The 18,264-nt window shown below is 38.2% G+C and overlaps 1 long non-coding RNA gene across 1 annotated transcript; it reads right to left on the bottom strand.

Annotated features, from left to right (window-relative positions):
- Positions 1–264: 264 nt before the first annotated feature.
- On the bottom strand, positions 265–12,257 carry LOC147764258 (uncharacterized). The gene is made up of 3 exons (XR_015331997.1): positions 12,135–12,257; positions 4,161–4,215; positions 265–1,113 (listed from the first exon to the last, which is right to left on the bottom strand). It is a non-coding gene; the product is annotated as an uncharacterized LOC147764258 (long non-coding RNA).
- Positions 12,258–18,264: the final 6,007 nt, after the last annotated feature.

Genomic DNA, 18,264 nt, shown 5'->3' with positions numbered 1-18,264 from the left:
TTTTCACACAAGAAAAAGGGGCGGTATCGCGGCCCTGTGTCGTTTGTTATATAAACGTTGCGGGCTGCACGAGTCGGCAGCTAGCTCAGGCCCGTAGCCAGGGGGGATTCGGGGGGGTTCGAAAGAACTGCCCCTTTTGCTGGGAAAAGGTCCACTCTGGGTAAAATTTGATCTAGGTACATTAAGTTTTTATGGGAAAAGGTCCACTTTTTAAGAAAAAAGAACCCCCCTTTTAAAAATTGCTGGCTACGGGCCTGCAGCTGATTAGGCTTAGAAGATAATGACGACAGTTGGTGTATGTACACTTTAGAAAACCTTTATGTTAAGGTGTTTCATCGTTTTTTAGGTCTGATTTGGGAATAATTAAAAGTCTTGCAGGATATAAATGTGGGGGTTTGCAAACATGTGCATAATATCTTTAATACTTTACACATTTTAGTTTGCCCGGAAAATGTACTAAAAGTTAACAAATCTGTGCTTGCTTTGCATGAACCATAACCGACTTATTTCAACAGCAACACCATACATAATCCAGTGTGAAAATGTGGTTCTCGTGATGAGCGAGCTTACGTCGAAAATTATATCTACGTGTGTAAATGTAGGCCCAAGGAAAAGGCATCTGACATATATATACTAGTATATGGCAAAATGTTGCAGTGTATAACCAGGTGAATGCACAAGATTGTCAAGTATCTTAGTTCACAAGTTTCATCACATTGATAGCTAGTGCAGTAGTCCAGTCTCGCCAACTTGAAGAGCCATTAGATATGAAAATATGTCATTAGCTTTCTATTATTTAATGTTAGTTTGGCTCTTACGGGTCTAGATCTGATGTAATGACATATATTTTGCACCATATTTGGAGATTTTTCCCCACCGTCTTTTTCAGTGAAGCATTGTAACCAACTGCAGAAGCGTTCTGTGGTCCGCGGGAATCCACTCCAATAATTAAGGTACATTTACTTGCCGTATTTGTCAGCGCAGTTGCACTTTTTTGACCAAAGCAGACATTTACAAGTGTACTGTTTGCAACAACGGTGCCACCATTGGTTTGCGTCTGGGGAGCAAGGCCGGTTCCATCCTACGCAACGCCACAGTTTCTGGCTTCGGCGCCTAGCAAAATATAGAAGCAGCTGATGAATATTCATGTACTTCGAAGTAAACGTAATTTTATCCAGATAGATTTCACTAACTGTATCTAGAACCTAGGTCTGTAGGTCTGTTTCTCGAAATATAATTTACTAGTCACAGTAAAAAGGATTTATGTGAGGTAAGAGTATCAATGAGCTGTAAGCTTCTCAGGGACAGAACCGGGATAATGTATAGAAAGGCTCCAGATGTTTCTTTCTTAAGTATAGACAGAATGTCTCCTCTTTGCATTCACACTTAAGCTTTAATTACTATCAAGGGGCTGAGAGGATAGGAAGATATTGATAGAAACTAATTGGACGTTTTATACAAATGTTTTTTGAGACTTTTATTATAACATTACCACAACGTTTTCTTTTCTCCACATGATATGGTTATTATAACGTTACCATAACGTTTTTTGATAGTTAGAAAATATTGTGATTTCATGTTGTTCCAGAATGATAACGATTGAAACGTTTTTATTAACATTTTGAAACTCCCTACAAAGTTATTATAATGTTCCATAATGCTTTTATTTTGTGTAAGCTGGGATTCCACTGTTCTAATAACGTACAGAAATTTTGATGACATTTTCAAATTATATTTTCTGTTAATTTTATTAAAAAATGCAAAAAAATGCTAAATTTTGCACAACTATAACATGCACAATTACACTGTTCACATCTAACTGTTCTGGGATAAAATATGCTAATCTTATCGATGCTCGCTATGGCATCCAGGTGTGACACCTAAATGTGCTCTTTCTAGGTGTGACTCTGGGTCAATTTTCTCTCCTTACTAAAGACAGAGGGTATGACACCGATTGACTTTCGTTTAAGATATATATTATGTAACTTTTATATCAATTTGATGTGTCCATTTTTGTAGAAAATTTTATTTTATTTGTATTTTTGTATTCAAAAATAAAGCCAAAAAGGCAAGCAGAATTCAATAGAGTTAAAACTCCTGCACTGGAACACTAACGTGTTTCAAACGTTTCCACCATGTTGTCTAATGGTATCTGTCCGTTACACACACAGCACAAAATTTAGTACCCGCTGAACGACGTCAAGCTGGGCTTGAACAACGTTTTTCTGTGGGGTTTCCGCCTTGCTTTTCTGTGGCCTTGCAACGGTCGTAATCCAGTTTCAGACATAGGCCTACCCTTCATATTTGACACTGGAGGCGATTTCACACTTAAGTGCTGAGATGCGCACATCCCTGTCTATATTACGTAATGTACGTCTACCTAAAACGGAACTCGAGCTTGGCATCAGCTTTAAAGATGCATACAAAGTCAATTTTTTGCCACAAAAGCCAACGTAATGCCAGCATATAGTTTCAAGTAGTATAACTAAGAGAATTAACAAAAGGCATTGTATAATTCTACCTGAAAATGATGTTTGAACGGATTTTTCTGCTAGCATTCTACGCTGTATGTCAATGGGCAGAAAAGTAGGTAACGAAAGTAGGCTAAATTTTTGACCAAAAATTTAAGGAAAGGAGCTGCCTAAAGCTCGTTTATGGCTGATCGAGTGATCTATTCAGTTTATCCCTTCCCATGTCGAATTTATTTGACTCCTATAAGACACTAGTAGAAGTGGTTTATATGTTTTAATGGGAATCCACACTCCACCGATGCTCGGTTCGTATGTACCTTTAAGCCTCGGTCACAACCGGACGCACGAATTTTAAGACCGCACGCCCCCTACGAATTTTGGGTCCAGTGGAGGCCGTGGAGTCCGTAGAGCTAGAGGAAAGCAAGCCTGTCTTGCGATGTCGTTCGCCGTACTCAACACGCAGAAGGTACTTGCTTCTTCATTGTTTGCGATGTACGTCTTTGACCACGCACGTTTCACTTACGAACTCCTGGCGAACTCCTTGCGAGGGGAGCAAGTTACGCTTGCGGCCTCGCTGTTAGTAGATTATTCGTAGAAGCTTTTGGACATGTCCAATATCCTCCGTAACGGCTGTCTGCGAACTCCAAATTTCGTAAGAAGGACTTCGTGACACGTGAAACTCTACGCAAATTTGGACGCAAACAGGCCGTAAGGTGTGTCGCTACATGTACCATTGACTGAGTACCATGTGTGTAGCACTGCTGCATTGTGTAATATGCAGTGGTTTGATTTGGAAATGCCCCTTTGGGCTGGTCAAAGCTTGGCTTTGGCGAATCATGGTTCCATAAAAAAGTATCCAAATATCGGCAACTACAGCATAGAAGAATTTGAATTTTTGCAAACGGTCGGTTTTTCAGTGCGTAAAGCAGTGTTACATAACATTGTTAATCTGTGCCAGAATGGCACGAAAAATACCAACATTGTCGGGCAGATTATTAAGTCACACAGAACACACTGCACAGTTTTATAGGATTATGCCCAAACTGAGGTACCTACACAGAGGTTTGGCATAATGTATAGAAATCTTACCAACAGGATACATGTACCAGACTCACTTTTCTTTACGGGTATACTGGTTCACCTCAAGAAAGACCACCAATTCCGTTCAGAATTAGGGTCAAATTGCCACCAGAACGCGTTTTCAAGGCCCTTAGCGGGGGTCCTTTTAAGGGCATGTAACTATTTACAGATGATAATTTGGAAAATGTGGAGATCCCAAATATCACTTTTAATGGTTGTCGTTTAACTTGGAATCGGCAATGTTTTTAGTTTGCTTCAATGACGAATTCAATCAAAGAATCGAACTGATGTTACAATGACATCAAAGAGATTATTAAAAATTTTAAAACACGATTTTATCCATATTTTCATTTATCAGTCAGAAAAAGTTTTGAAAAAAGATTTAGAAAAAACTATTTCATATTGAATGTTCAGTCTGTACATTTAATTTGTATCATGTCCCACGCTTAAACGGTTTCTGCTAATGAAAATGTATATCATCGCAATATGATGATGTTTTCAAAGACCCATTTTTTTCACATGAATAAAAACAATTAATGATCCAGTTTTTTCATTACTTATATAAAAGAAACAACCAAAAATAAGTATTCTAGTCAGAAATGTAGTTACCTTTCAACGTTGAATGGAAAGTCGTCTGACATTTTGTTATTCCCCCTTTCCTGGTCTGGAAAAGAAAAAGTCCAAATTGATTAAAATTTTAATACATAATGTGAAATTTTGAGGCACAGCAAGATAAAAGGTTTGTGACATATTTTATTTTAACTCGCGATGTGAAGGCGTAATAATGAATAATTCAATCAATTGTTACTGCCGAAAGTAACAATAACAGTACGAGATTACTAATTGTGTCTGGCGAAATATTGTTTTATCACATTTGAACTTGAATTACGAACGAAATAAATTAAACATTTGTGGGCCTCTGCACCTACATGTAGAACTAAAAGTGCCACTGTATAGGGGCCCACACATTCTACATGTAGACAGAGTTTGGATTTGATCTGATTGCAAGAGTCCATGTGGAGTAAGTGAGCAATAGCTAGTACTATGATAATGTAACCTTTACAGCAAGTGTGATGGTAGTTGTATCGACTGGTGGTAACGTTACGTAACCATTTTTAGATAGTAAGGGAGAACATACGCTGTATTGTGTCCAAAAAGATTTATTCGTATATTCTCAATTTTAGAATCATATGACTCCCCTTATCATTCACATTCCAATACCATGTTGCATCACACAGATTCTCTGGTTTTTCCACAACTTTCAATTCTAAGCTGTTAAGACAAGATAAGATATTTTCGCCCAAGGGGGGGGTGTTGACTTGCAATTCATACGTAGTAACAAAATAATTTCCGCAAAAGTTTACGTTAAGAAGGTTTCCAGACGAAAATAGCTTTAACTCAGATTGCAAAGGGTGTTCATCATCATGCATGATTTTTGTTACAAATGCTATAGCTTTTCTTTTACAATATATGTATGTATGTGTGATGTGCTATTACCTAAATACCTCTCTTTTTTATTTTTTATTTATTTATTTATTTATTTTATTTTATTATTTTTTTTTGGGGGGGGGAGGGTATGTCTTACATTTTTCTTATTTTGTCAGTAATACTGGGGAACAGACATTCAATAGCATATAAACAATATCAATCTCAGAATTGAAAAACAAAAGCCTTGACCTTTCCATCTTTATTAATTCCATTGAGAAGTAAAGGTTAAACAGCCTTCGTTTGCTTTCCCTACTTGCTTTGTATCATCGACAATGCATCTTAAGTATTTACTCTCATTTACTAGTGAAGCATTAATATCTTTAATACACCTTGTTACTGTTGAATGAGCTTAGGCATTTCCAAAATCATTTCCTTAGTTTTTCTAACATTAAATTGCAGGGGATGTTTATCACACCATTTGCTAAGATACTGAATAGTATTTCTATAAGTTGGCTAATCGTTAATAATAACTTTTTTTAAAAAGAATAACTTTTACTGACTCATGGCATCATAATTTTTAGGGTGATGAGTCGTATTGAATATTTGGACTGAAACAACTACTGATACATTGGTAAGTAGTGTTCAATCTCACAACAACAGACACTGAGGAAGGTCACGGTGTGACCGAATGCTTTGTTTCTGCTTTTTCATTTTGTGTAGAAAATAAAACTTTTACACTTACGATTATTATTGATAGACTACACAGATGAATAGTCATCAGGTAATACGATATATGAAATGTTTAATTCTGAAATATTTATGCACAATAAAACATGACTTTAGCATTCTTCATGTGAAATTTTACCGTGAAAAAGTTTTTCTATCAGAGGTACATGTACCGAGTGACTCATTCTTTCATAAGCTTTCATGCTTTGTTATATGCTATTATGACTAGCAACCCAAACTTGCCGCCATGTTTAATTTCATGAAAGACACTATAAAATGACGAATAAGGCATGCGCAAAGGCACTTAAAGTATAACTTTTAAACGGGGGCGTACTAATGTTTTTTTTTAACAGAAACAGGAAATCCTACACATGCTTCTAATGGTCTCATACCAGCCTCCAGTTGGTATTTTTCCTAAAATTCTTGAACCGATTCATTTTTGGAGGACATTAGAAAACGAATATTTTGCTTTTTTCAAGATGCAGTTCTTGTCGCAGTTTTTGCAGAATGCGTCTTTTGAAAACAGATTTAAAAATCCTCTGTTGTGTCAGTCGGCTTTTTACCTCCGCCAAGGAGGTTATGTTTTCACCCCTGTTTGTCTGTTTGTCATCAACATAACTCAAAAAGTTATGGATGAATTTTGATGGAATTTTCAGGGTAGGTCAGAAATGGGTTAACTTAGAAGCGATTAGTTTTTGGTGGTGATCTGGATCAATAATCAATCAATAATCAAAAATAAAAAAACTAAGTTATGGACCGATTTTGATGAAATTTTCAGGAACTGTCACAAGTGGGCCAAGGAACAGATGATTAGTTTTTGATTGTGATCCGGATCAATAATCAATCTATAATCAATAATCAAAAATCAAAAAATTAAATCATTATAGAATGAAAAATTAGGGGTGAAACGGCATTGGGTGGAGACTTTGCTGCCTTGGCGGAGGTCTGCGCTCTCTGAGTGCTTTTCTAGGTTTTTATTTTTTTATTTTTTATCATTTTTTTTTTTTTTGTCTTCGGCGTCTCTACATCCTTTTTAACAACAATGATCACCTGGCTTATAATCAGTCCATGCAGAGCTTGCGTTCCAAATTATGTTTCGTTTTCTGAAGATGTTTAGAATTGGTTGACCGGGTTAGAAGTGATAAAAAATACATAAGTGTAAGAATGTATCAAAGGACGTCCAAACAACGCTCATCGGTTTAGCATGTGGCAGATGAAGGTACAAAGAAAGCAGCGAGGATGCCCAATGGTCCATAAAACATCGCAATGGACGCAGTTTTACATGTGAAATCTAGATTCGGTCGTTCAAAGGACGCACAACGGACGCAGACTCCTTTACACTGAGACACGATTTAATTACTTTGGCGACCCTTGAGTGTCCTGAACACATTATTGATCTCGGAAGGGACGCAGAAAGGACGCCATCCAGTGTAAAGGAGCTTTGAAGAAGATGTTAGCGTCTAAAAACCCCTTTACATTGGACGGCGCCCATCAAAGTTACACCTTGAAAATGTCGATATGTGAATATTTTAATTCTGACAAAAATATAATTTCTAGAAAAGGTAATCAATAAGACGGGTTTTCCAATTGAAACTTATTTGAGTCCTATGTTACTTTTCTGTAAGTTTGAGAAGAGTTGGTGACAAGGTTTTCTTTTAATGGTCACTATGGGGGCAGTGCCCAAAATAGGGTTTTCTCCAATTTTGATGCAATATATTACATGATGGTTAACAGCATAATGCACTGCAGGTAACATGGGTATTTAGAAAACGTGACTAGCAAAGGCCTTCAGGCCCATGAAATTTGTAAGTCACGCCTTGAAAATGCCAATATGTACACGAGAAATAACTGTACTGAAATGAGTTTCTTACCATTTTCAACACTTTTTCCGTAAAACAAAATTATCAATTTACTAACAATTTTATATGATCAACTAAGAAAATTGTTGAGGTGAAAAAAATATAAATAGAACAATTTTAAATATCCAATTTTCCCCATTTTGAGATTCTGAACATAGCAAAGGATTGAATCTAACAAACTGCAATGATGTGAGTTTATTTCCATTTTTGACTCTGTATTACACAATACACCATAACAGGTTTACCATCATTTTTTATACAATCAACTAACAATATTGTTAAGATACAGAAAATGTCAAAAGAACACTTAAACGTGTCTAATTACAGTAGTTCAATAATGAGAATGTTAACATGCCTAAGAATTGAATCTGAGGATAAAAAACACTTACATAAAAAAGGCATTACTTCAGCAAAACTGAGCCGACCAACATGTATTTTTAAGTAAAATTGATCACTCCTGTGAATTCCAGGACAATGGACCGATTGGTTCTCCTTAAAATTTGTTATCAGTGTTGCACATATGGTAAAAAAAAAGCAAAACTTTTGAAAAAATGCCCTGATCATGCTGATTTTCGAACTCGACCTACGTTTTATGAATATTCATCAGTTCTGAAAGTTTCAAGCCTGAAGAGAAACGGTTTTCCACTTATCATGTTATCGGTGAAAGTGCACGGCGACGGCGACGACAGACGCAGGTGACCGCTATATACAGTATGTTACTGAGATGTGTCTGTACATAAAAAGATGGATAAGTGGTTCGAAATAACCTCACGTCCTAGAGATAGTTCCTCAAGTATCATTAAAGAAGACGCAGATTAAGCAAAACATACTTGCGCTAATGGTTTTGCTGTAAGCTACACTGATCATTGCTTTATAAAACTGCTTTTAGATAACTAAGAAGCCAGCCGAAGAATAGCCTAGTTTGGCATTACCAGACACATTGCTGATTTAAATGTCTTAAAACACTTCCCCGTATTTCCTACGGTAATAAAGTGTCTTTTGACCCAAAGAACAACCATTGATCGCGTCATTAACGATACATTGCTTCCTGTATGTTCGCCTCTTTCTAGAGGCCTTAAGTGCATATGGTATCTACTCAGTTGATGCATTTTCCCACAGGTATCATTTCTTGGCAGATGAGATAATGGATCATAATGACAAATGAGGCTTCGACAATGGAAATAATGGACTTACTGGCATCAGACTTTTTCTGGGTCATTCCACAAAAAGTTAATATTCGAGTCACGACACTGACACACGTACATAGTGTGCAATATTTGCACAACTGTTTTATATCACTTTTAATTAGTGTAGATTTTTAAAAAGCAAAGTAAAAATGCCTTATAGTCTAAAAGTCAGAATTATGAAAAAATTATACAAAACGTTTTTAGCACTGACGTGACTCAAGTGATGTTTTTGGGGGGATGACACATCTGCCTATACCAATATCACTTTAAATTGTGTTCGTTTCAACTATGCACGTGACCTAGCTATTTTGTTTACCGCACAAGTGTTCCGGCGTTATACAATTTATCAGTGAATGCCAAGCTGTACAAAATGTCTTTACATTAAAAGGATGGTATACATACTGTATCCACGTGCTGCATGATCACGAAATTTCTACCTCCATCATGGATTTCCAGTCGACATTAAAAATAATACGGAAGGTATAGAAAAGGGTAAGTAAGAAGCGCCGCAGATTATAACAGAATAAGTATTACTGTATATACCTGCCGTGAGTATTATATATAGTATTATATCTGCACGTCCACGATACTGGGTAACAACAATGGGACATGGGCATCAAAATTTCAACATGCCGCCGATCATGTGAGCACGCTTTCCGCTTAGAATATGTATGATAGATTTGCGTTATATTCATAAATTTAGGAAAATATAATATTAAACACATTAAAAAATTATCAGGAAGAGTACACTAAACTTTAAAGAGTTGGGATAGCACGATGCGATCCTGAATCGGCAGTAAAACAGCGATGTCATGAAATCGCCTGCCGTAATTTAAGTAGCCTCAATAAATATTCATGTGACCGGGTCATTTCGTCTCAATGGAAATTCCCACTACGTACGCTTGGTCACTGGGTCGAATCTGAATGGGGAAACGAATCTACACGCTAGCTATGGTTTCGCTCTCGTGCGTTTCTGAAGGAAAGGAAACAAGATTGGGTAAAAAAATCTGAGATTATACACGCTCTTATGAAAGGGTTTCCTTACACCTTATTGTTTTAAGAAAAGCAGAGTGTACTTCAGGTATTCAAATCCCGAAAGTGAACGGTTTGTAAAGTTCACGTGTATGGGAGATCAAACTTCATACTGAAATTGAAAACGGAAACGATGGTAACCCGTTTACTTCACCTATCAAAATTTGCCACAAATAATAATTTTTGTATTTCTCTAGTGTGTATGCCGTAAATGATCCATGAGATGACCCCCAAAATCAAACCAACAATTAAACAAACAAACAAACAAACAAAAAACATGATAATATTATTCTGAGATCTTTCTTTTCTAAAATGTACAGCTGCAAAACAAACTGATATGACTGTGTCCCAGATTTAAGCGCTATTTGAGTGTCACACTCGGTTAAGAATATACGAAAGCATTTCGAAAATTTTAAATGGCTGTCAACATTGGTGACAAATCTTGGACTGATTATCTTAGATTTTGCCATCTTCAATTATACTGTAGCAGTTCTTCATCGCCGTTTAGACCCTGACTACTATTTTCTTTGGTGTTCAATGCACCTAGTCGAACATACGGAAAATGAAATGTTATTCAGTCTGTAAAACGGTATCAAAACGGCAATGAAGAACAGTTAGGTGAACAGTTAACTGAAGTCCAGTTTCAGCTTTTATTTCGATAGCGATAGGGGCGAGTGCAAAAAAAAAACACATTGTTCCACCCATGCACAGCTCTAGATAATAACATTTGTCTTTTATTTACCTCTTTTTAGACAGAGGTGTTGGGGAACAATGAATGTTGCTTCGCACTCTCTCCTGATATTGTCATGATGAAGCGTGTATTCATCCATGAATTCACGTTTTGCATACGGAGTGAAGTATCTGTTGAGAATGTTACGGCAATTGGTCCCATTAACGCTCTGTTTTGGAATGAAAGATCTTCAAAAACAATAGGCAAGGAATGCACCCCAAACACGGACTGACCTGCAGCCGGCACATTAGACGACATTTCCCTGCACACACTCTACCAAAAAGCATCCCAAATATCTCTACGGATTTTCTTGCTATTATTGATAGGGTAAATCGAAATGTCGATTCCATTTTTGACCAATAGTGTGTGGTGGATTTGGGGGGGGGGGGGGGTCTGGGGCTCCTGACCCCCTTCGATTTCTGATAAAAAGGCACCAAAAAACTTCTAGCTGAATCATAGTTCTAAGCGATACCAAAGGGCGCTATAAGCTCTCCAAAACACCAATTTTTTTCAGAGCCCTCGAGCGTGCCCCGAACCTAACGTCAAGCTTCGGCCTCTCAATCCGAGGCCTGTCAATTCCTAAAAAAAATAAACGCCCCCCCTTCAAAAATCATGGAGCCGCCCCTGTTGGACACTGTGTACACCATCTTTCAAACTGTCCCATTGTGACTGTTGGTCAGTTATTTGGTATATTTAAGTGAAAAATACCCAATGTAAAGCATACTATGTATATATGAAAACAACGTGTAGGTTGTTTTGGGTATTGCTACTTAACATATTTTCGGTTTGGGAGTTCAACTTCCTTGATTTCGGTTTATTCCACTTGCAAACCATTGTTTGCTGAACAAAAAATCTTTTTTCTTTCAACTGACGTAACGTTTCGTGTCGTAAATCCAAGCATCAAACTGCAGTTTAAGGGTCGAGTATAAAACTATTGAGAGAAATAGACCACGACCAAAATTGAGTAATTTTACAGCCGAGCAAATAATAAAAAGCACTTTCTCCTGATCTGCACTCAGCATCAACGTGAGCGTAAAAAAATGTTTGATTCCCTGTCACTATTCTCTGGTCTATCAGGCACTGATGATGATAGCATAATAATACAAATTCTCAATCCGCAGTGTCATGCAAGTGCATCAGCAGTGGCCAAGTTTATACAGGCAGTTATGCCTAAGTAGCAAATGCATATTGTACAAAATACTATATCCAGTATTAAAAAATTGTCTTACTATTGTGAGCTATATGTATGAAGTAGTTAGCTTATATGTATTTTGGTATTTGAATGATCTAAAGTAGTTATACTTATTTAAGCTTACATGCACAATTTATGTAAAACTGTAGTTTAGAGAGCTTGTAAAATGTAACTGAACACATTTTAATGCTCAATAAATTATTATTATCATAATATTAGTTTAATTATGCAGAAACATCCATCGCTGATGGAGGCCTTAATAGTGTTTTCCTCGAAGCCAAGAAATCTCGTCTAGCTGAGAGTAGAGCCCTTCACATACCCTACAACGCGTTTTTTCCGAAAATCCCAAATGACTAGAAAAGTTGTGTCCAATCACTTAATGTTGAAGGATCTACTGGACTGGGAAATGGAAAAGTGTATATAACTTACATTCGTAGAAGGCAAAAGTTCCCCCAAGGACAGCGAAAATCATCACCACGCAGAGCAAAAAAGTCAGGTAAAATGGCTTCATCATGAAATCTGAAAAACATAACACACTGAGTTACAATATATCTCTGAGAGATAAACGTACAGCAATGACAATTCTTCTAGTTCCACATTCTATACATGAAACACTATAACCTGCACGTGGAAAAGAATGATATAAAAATTGAAATGAGAGTGACATCGGGGACAACAAACAGACTGTAAAGGCACTTTCAAAGAAATCAACGGTGTTTGCGACAATTCCCCAGCTGGTTATTGCATCATAACCAGAACACACTGTAGGAACCAAATGAATAACTCTTTGCAATACATTCCAATTTCAATGAACTATGACTTGTCTAAAAGTAACACGATACGGCGTTATACATGAGTTGCTACATCAATGAATAAACTGGTAGATATTGATGAGGTTTGAATTATTCTTGTCCGGTGCCAATGGATGCAATAAATGCATATGCTGAGATCATTATTTTAATAAAAATACTTTAAATACAATAACTTACTGCAAATAATTGCAAGAGATTGCAAGACCGAGACTAACCTTATGGCGCTGGTTCGGAAATAGGAAAATCCCTAATGCAGTTAGACGCTCTGATTTATACCAGGATTAAGGCCACATCTAGCATTCTAATTGATGGACGGCTTCACCAATAGATAAAACAAGGATTGATGCGTCATCCGAACACCAACTTACAAATAATTCATTTTTTAATGAACTTGTTTTTATAGTTGATAAAAGAAATAATTTAAAGAATTAGTGATACCTAATAGAAATAGTAACTTTATAGTGCAATGCATACTTGCATAGTTAATAATTAGGCCTGAATGAAGATAAAACATTATAGTCAGGTTGCCAAGCATAGTTTTTGGAGGAATATTTCTTTTTTTTTTTTTTTTTTTTTTTACATAAAGGTATGTATAACCCCAATAATACATATCTAGAGGAAGCATGCGTGTAATCCGCGTGTTATCCTCCAGATATAAATTGTTGCTCACACCATCGATGATGTCTTTTTCGTGTTAGGGTTTTAAAGCTCTGTGTTTGATTTTTTGGCTTTTTTCTAACACACAGCAATTAATACATGTACTACTCAATTAATGACCATTATGTGTGATGGCCTAGTGGTTAGCACGCTTGATTGGGTCGCTTTGGTGAGGGGTCCCGGGTTCAAATCCTGTAGCCGCGACTTATCATTCTGGTAAACATGTAAAACCAGTACTACCTGTATCATGCGGGGGGTCAGGACCCGTAAACTTTGAACAGCAACCTGTCTAGGAGTTAGAATTACTCTACACAAAAAAAACCCTACTGCCTTAGTAGCAAAAATCCAGCCGGATCATAAGGCTAGCGGAGGAAAACCGTATACAAACATAGGGCAGGCAAAGCTCTTTAGTGTGTTCACACAAGTTTGCCTAGGAATGGTTCTGCCAACTTCAACACCCTCTCCCAACCCGCAATGGCCAGCGTGGGATGAGTAGGCCTAAAATCCAGCATGAAACGACCAACAAACACACGGCCTCCAGTACCCAGCCGCACAAACGCCCTGAACTTAGGAGGTGATCCTGGTTCAGACCAGCAGAGGTGCTAAGAATCTCTGGGGCAGCAAGGATCACCGAACATCAAGACCAGTGAAAAATTTCAACATCATTACTTACAACATTAGAACTCTGAAGAACAATGAAAGACTTGCAGAATTGGAAACTGAACTCCAGGACACCGGAGTTAAATGGCATGTGATAGGCTTGTCAGAAATTACGCTTAATTACCTTGAATAGCGGACATATATTGTACCATACAAACGCTTCAAATGGCCAACAAGCAGTTGGATTTCTGATACACAAGGCGCTAAGCAAGAACATCATCGAGGTAAAGCAAATTAGCGCAAGGGTGGCTACAGTCAAGCTCAAAGTGAATCAGAGATTCTCAATGAAACTCATTCAGGTATATGCACCAACATCAAGCAGACCAGATGAAGAAGTAGAAGGAAGGACAGACAGAAATGCCTGTCAAATCCATCAAAGAGACCTAGTATCGAGCAACTGGTCATAAAGAAAGAAGAGTTCCAAATCCTCCTAACAAACAGATTCAGTGCACTAGAGCTAGAAGGTGAAGATGGAGTAGATGAAATGAACGATAGAATAACGACCACCATCCTAGAATGTGCATCAGAAGTCGCACTGGCCAGTAAAATGAAGGACTCAAAGCTCTCAACAGAAACGAGGATTCTCATGAAGAAAAGACGGGTGATGAAGAAAACGGAGGTAAACAACAACAGGGACATCAGAAACAACATCGAATATGCAGAACTGGATAAGACCATCAAGAAGAAGGCAAGGGAAGACATCAGGAAGCAGAACATGAAGAAGATAGCAGAGACCATCGAAAATGGAAAGAGCATGAAAAGAGCAAAGAGATCCTTTCAACTAGGGCAGGATAGAATGCTGACTCTTCTAGACAAAGATGAAAATGAGCTCACCACACAAGACCAGATATTAGAACGAGTAGAAGAATTCTATAGAGAGTTGTATGACAGCAACAAGGGAATAGAAATCTCAACAAAGGCATGCGATCTACCAGCATAACATCAGTCCAGAAAATGAAGAACGGAAAGGCAGCAGGAAATGACAACATCAAAGCAGAAATGGTAAAAGCAGGAGGAGATATCCTATCTCAGGAATTAGCCAGGCTCTTCACAAAGTGCTTACATCTGAAGGAAATTCCTGTAGCATGGAAGAACGCCAACATGATCATAATGTTCAAAAAGGGCAATAGGAAAGACATCAAGAATTACAGACCCATCTGCCTACTTTCTAATTTGTACAAGATTTACACCAAAATATTGACCGAAAGGCTAACAAGACAACTAGATGAAGCGCAGCCAAAGGAACAAGCAGGTTTCAGAGGCCAGTACACCACTACTGATCATATGCACACTGTCAACCAGCTCAAAGAGAAATGTCTCGAGTATAACATTCCACTATGTGTAGCATTCGTTGATTATGAAAAAGCCTTCGACTCAGTAGAAACCCAGTATATACTGGTATCCCTGCAAGATCTAGGGATCGAAGATGGATACGTAGACGTCCTCAGAGACATATACGCCGATAGCTCTGTAACAGTCAAACTACACAAGACCACCAACAAGATCAGGATCAAGAAAGGTGTACGCCAAGGAGATACAATCTCTCCTAAACTGTTCACAGCAGCATTGGAACGTATATTCAGGGATCTAGACTGGCAGGACAAGGGCATAAACATAGACGGTACCAGGCTCAATCACCTTAGGTTTGCAGACGACATCATAATAGTAGCAGATGATGTAAAAGACCTCAGAGAAATGCTACAGGCGTTAGCAAAAAGTGGGCTAAAGATGAACACCAGCAAGACAAAGGTGATGTTTGGACCACTAACCACCCCTTGCACAGTGAAAGTCAACACCAAAGAGATAGAAGCAGTGGAAGAGTATATATATACCTTGGGCAACGGTTCAGCCTTAGTGATCGAACACTGGAGAAAGAAATCCAACAAAGGATAAAAGCAGGATGGGCAGCATATTAGAAGCACAATGACATCTTCAAGAGCAACCTTCCTACCTGCCTGAAAAAGAAAGTGTTCAATGCTTGTGTGCTGCCGGCAATCACCTATGGTTCAGAGACCTGGGCACTGAATGCCTCCATGGAACACAAGCTACAAGTAGCTCAGAGAAAGATGGAAAGAATTATGTTGAACATCAATCCAAGAGAGCGGAAAACGAATGTGTGGTTACGTGAACAGACCAAAGTTAAGGACGTACTGCTCACAGTTAAAGAAATGAAATGGAGGTGGGCAGGACATGTCAAAAGAATGAAGGACAATAGGTGGACAATCAGGCTTACAGAATGGACCCCAAGGTATGGACAAAGAAAAAGAGGAAGGCCGGTCAAACGATGGAGGGATGAATCAGATGACAACTGGAAGTCTTGGAAGAAGAAACCTTGGCCAAACTGGAATTCTGAGGCTCAGGATAGGAAACAATGGAAAAAGCATGCTGAGGCCTTTGTCCAACAGTGGAACAATATAGGCTCTAAATGATGATGATGATGATGACTCACAGGAAGTAAGGAAACATTTCAAAAATCTGATATTGAAATAAATGTTTACTGTTCAATAACTAAAAACGTTACAAAATAATAATAATAATAATAATAATAATAATAATAATATTGGAAACCACTGCTCGTTTGAATTGTATTTTTACTTATCTTTGTCAAGTATCATTATGCAAATGAGCACAAAAAGAAAAGATTAAAAATTTAAGAGTCAAAACTAAGTCTTTTCAGTGCACAATGTGTGTCCACCTCCCCATCGAATGATTTATGTCTGGAGCTATTGCCGTGGTATAGAATTCCTTTCTTCGATAAGCCATCATGCTAACTAATTGAAATATACTGGTGGGGTGATTTCCAACTAAAAGGTAAAAAAAAGTTCATTCCTGATGTACAGTGTACTGCACTACTGATGCGTTTCAGCGCGGTTTACATACGCCTGGTTATTGTTGGTCCTGATACAAACTGTGTGTTGACGCTCTTGCCTCCCTGGGGAGGATACAGCCCATCTAGCAAACAAACAATATCATTCTCGGCTTGACTAGGAGCTTTACCCCTGCTTCAACCCCAAAATGCTTAGTGCAAAGCGGGGAGACAGCAGGTGCCGTTGATGAGTGAGTGGCAAGTCCTCGGACGGAATCGAACCTACGTCTGTTACGGTTCTACTATGGTCCTCAGATCAAACTCGTTCCCTTGGCTCTAAATTGTTTCCGAGAGGCTCTGTTCTGGTCCTACACCTGTGAATGTCCACATTGGCTTGATCAAACGGGTATCAGGACAATCCCCCCCCCCCCGACAATCCCGAGGGACGGTCGATCAGGACGATCCCCCCCCCCGAAGAATATATTTTATATACAAATATATAGTAAAGACTGACATAACGACATTTATTTAAAACAAAATTTATTTTAAAACAAATTGTTTTCATGGATGACAAGTACAGAAAAATTTAGTAATAGAATTACAGAAATTGTATTAAAATCTGATCACAGTATACATGTATTTCCACGTAAAGGTATGCTAAACAGATGACCTCTCTCATCCAGGTAACCCTTCGATGACTTACCTGTTACTTTTAATTGCTTCATCACCCCCCCCCCCCTTGCGGCAGTTGCCCGCCTTGAATCAAGGTGCATCTCTAGGAAGAGGTGGGGTGTAACAGTAATCCAAGTCCCCCAGTTCCGTAATACGTAAGTAATCCGTAGGACTACCATTACTTGGGAATAGTAGTCCTACTGGGACTTAGGGCGCATTCCCATAGATTTTAGATCGATCTATCCCCGTGGGGAGTCTCACTAGATTACTGTCAGACAATCCGGCTTAAATGTCCGTCCCGCCTACTACAAGCTGTAAGGGCCCGCTTGGCTGACAGCTATTTAGCATGAACCCCCAGGGAGTTAGGTCGATCTAGTTGGATCGATCTAATCTCTGGGAATGGGGTCTTAGGTTCCTGGCTCATAATTATAGTAGGTAGGACTTGTATTACTGGCGGACTTTTATTCCTGTTACAGTCCGGCCATTTGAAAGTCCTACCCTTATGCAATAATACGGTTAAATGATACAATTATGAATGTATATGGAAATCCTTCTGGTGAGCCATATATAAGACAAAAGGGACTGGAGACTGGAGGGATGGCAGTTTTAGCTTGTCTGTGTAGTGGTTAACGTGCAAGACCATAATGGATCATAGACCATATTTAAGGATCGCACTGTTACATATTTGGATTCGAGACCTACCTTTGACATGACTTTACCCCCCCCCCCCCCCCCCCCCCCCCAGGATAACTTGTTGTAGCTAACTTTATATTGGTGTTTTTAATGTGTAAGATTCTAAATTCTTTGATTATTACACTTGGAACTGTTTTGTTTTGTTTTGTTTTGTTTTTAAAGCCTCAAAGCGCCAAAATACCAAAGGAATATTACAGAACATTATATATAATTTCAAATTCTAAATCCTCTATCCAAGAGCAAATTTCCATTGTGTTTG

This window comes from Lingula anatina, chromosome 1 (assembly GCF_051362555.1).
Source record: "Lingula anatina isolate TDL-2025a chromosome 1, LinAna3.0, whole genome shotgun sequence".
Taxonomy (NCBI): domain Eukaryota; kingdom Metazoa; phylum Brachiopoda; class Lingulata; order Lingulida; family Lingulidae; genus Lingula; species Lingula anatina.
Note: the sequence above shows the minus strand (reverse complement) of the source record. Positions and strands in the feature narration are given on the sequence as shown.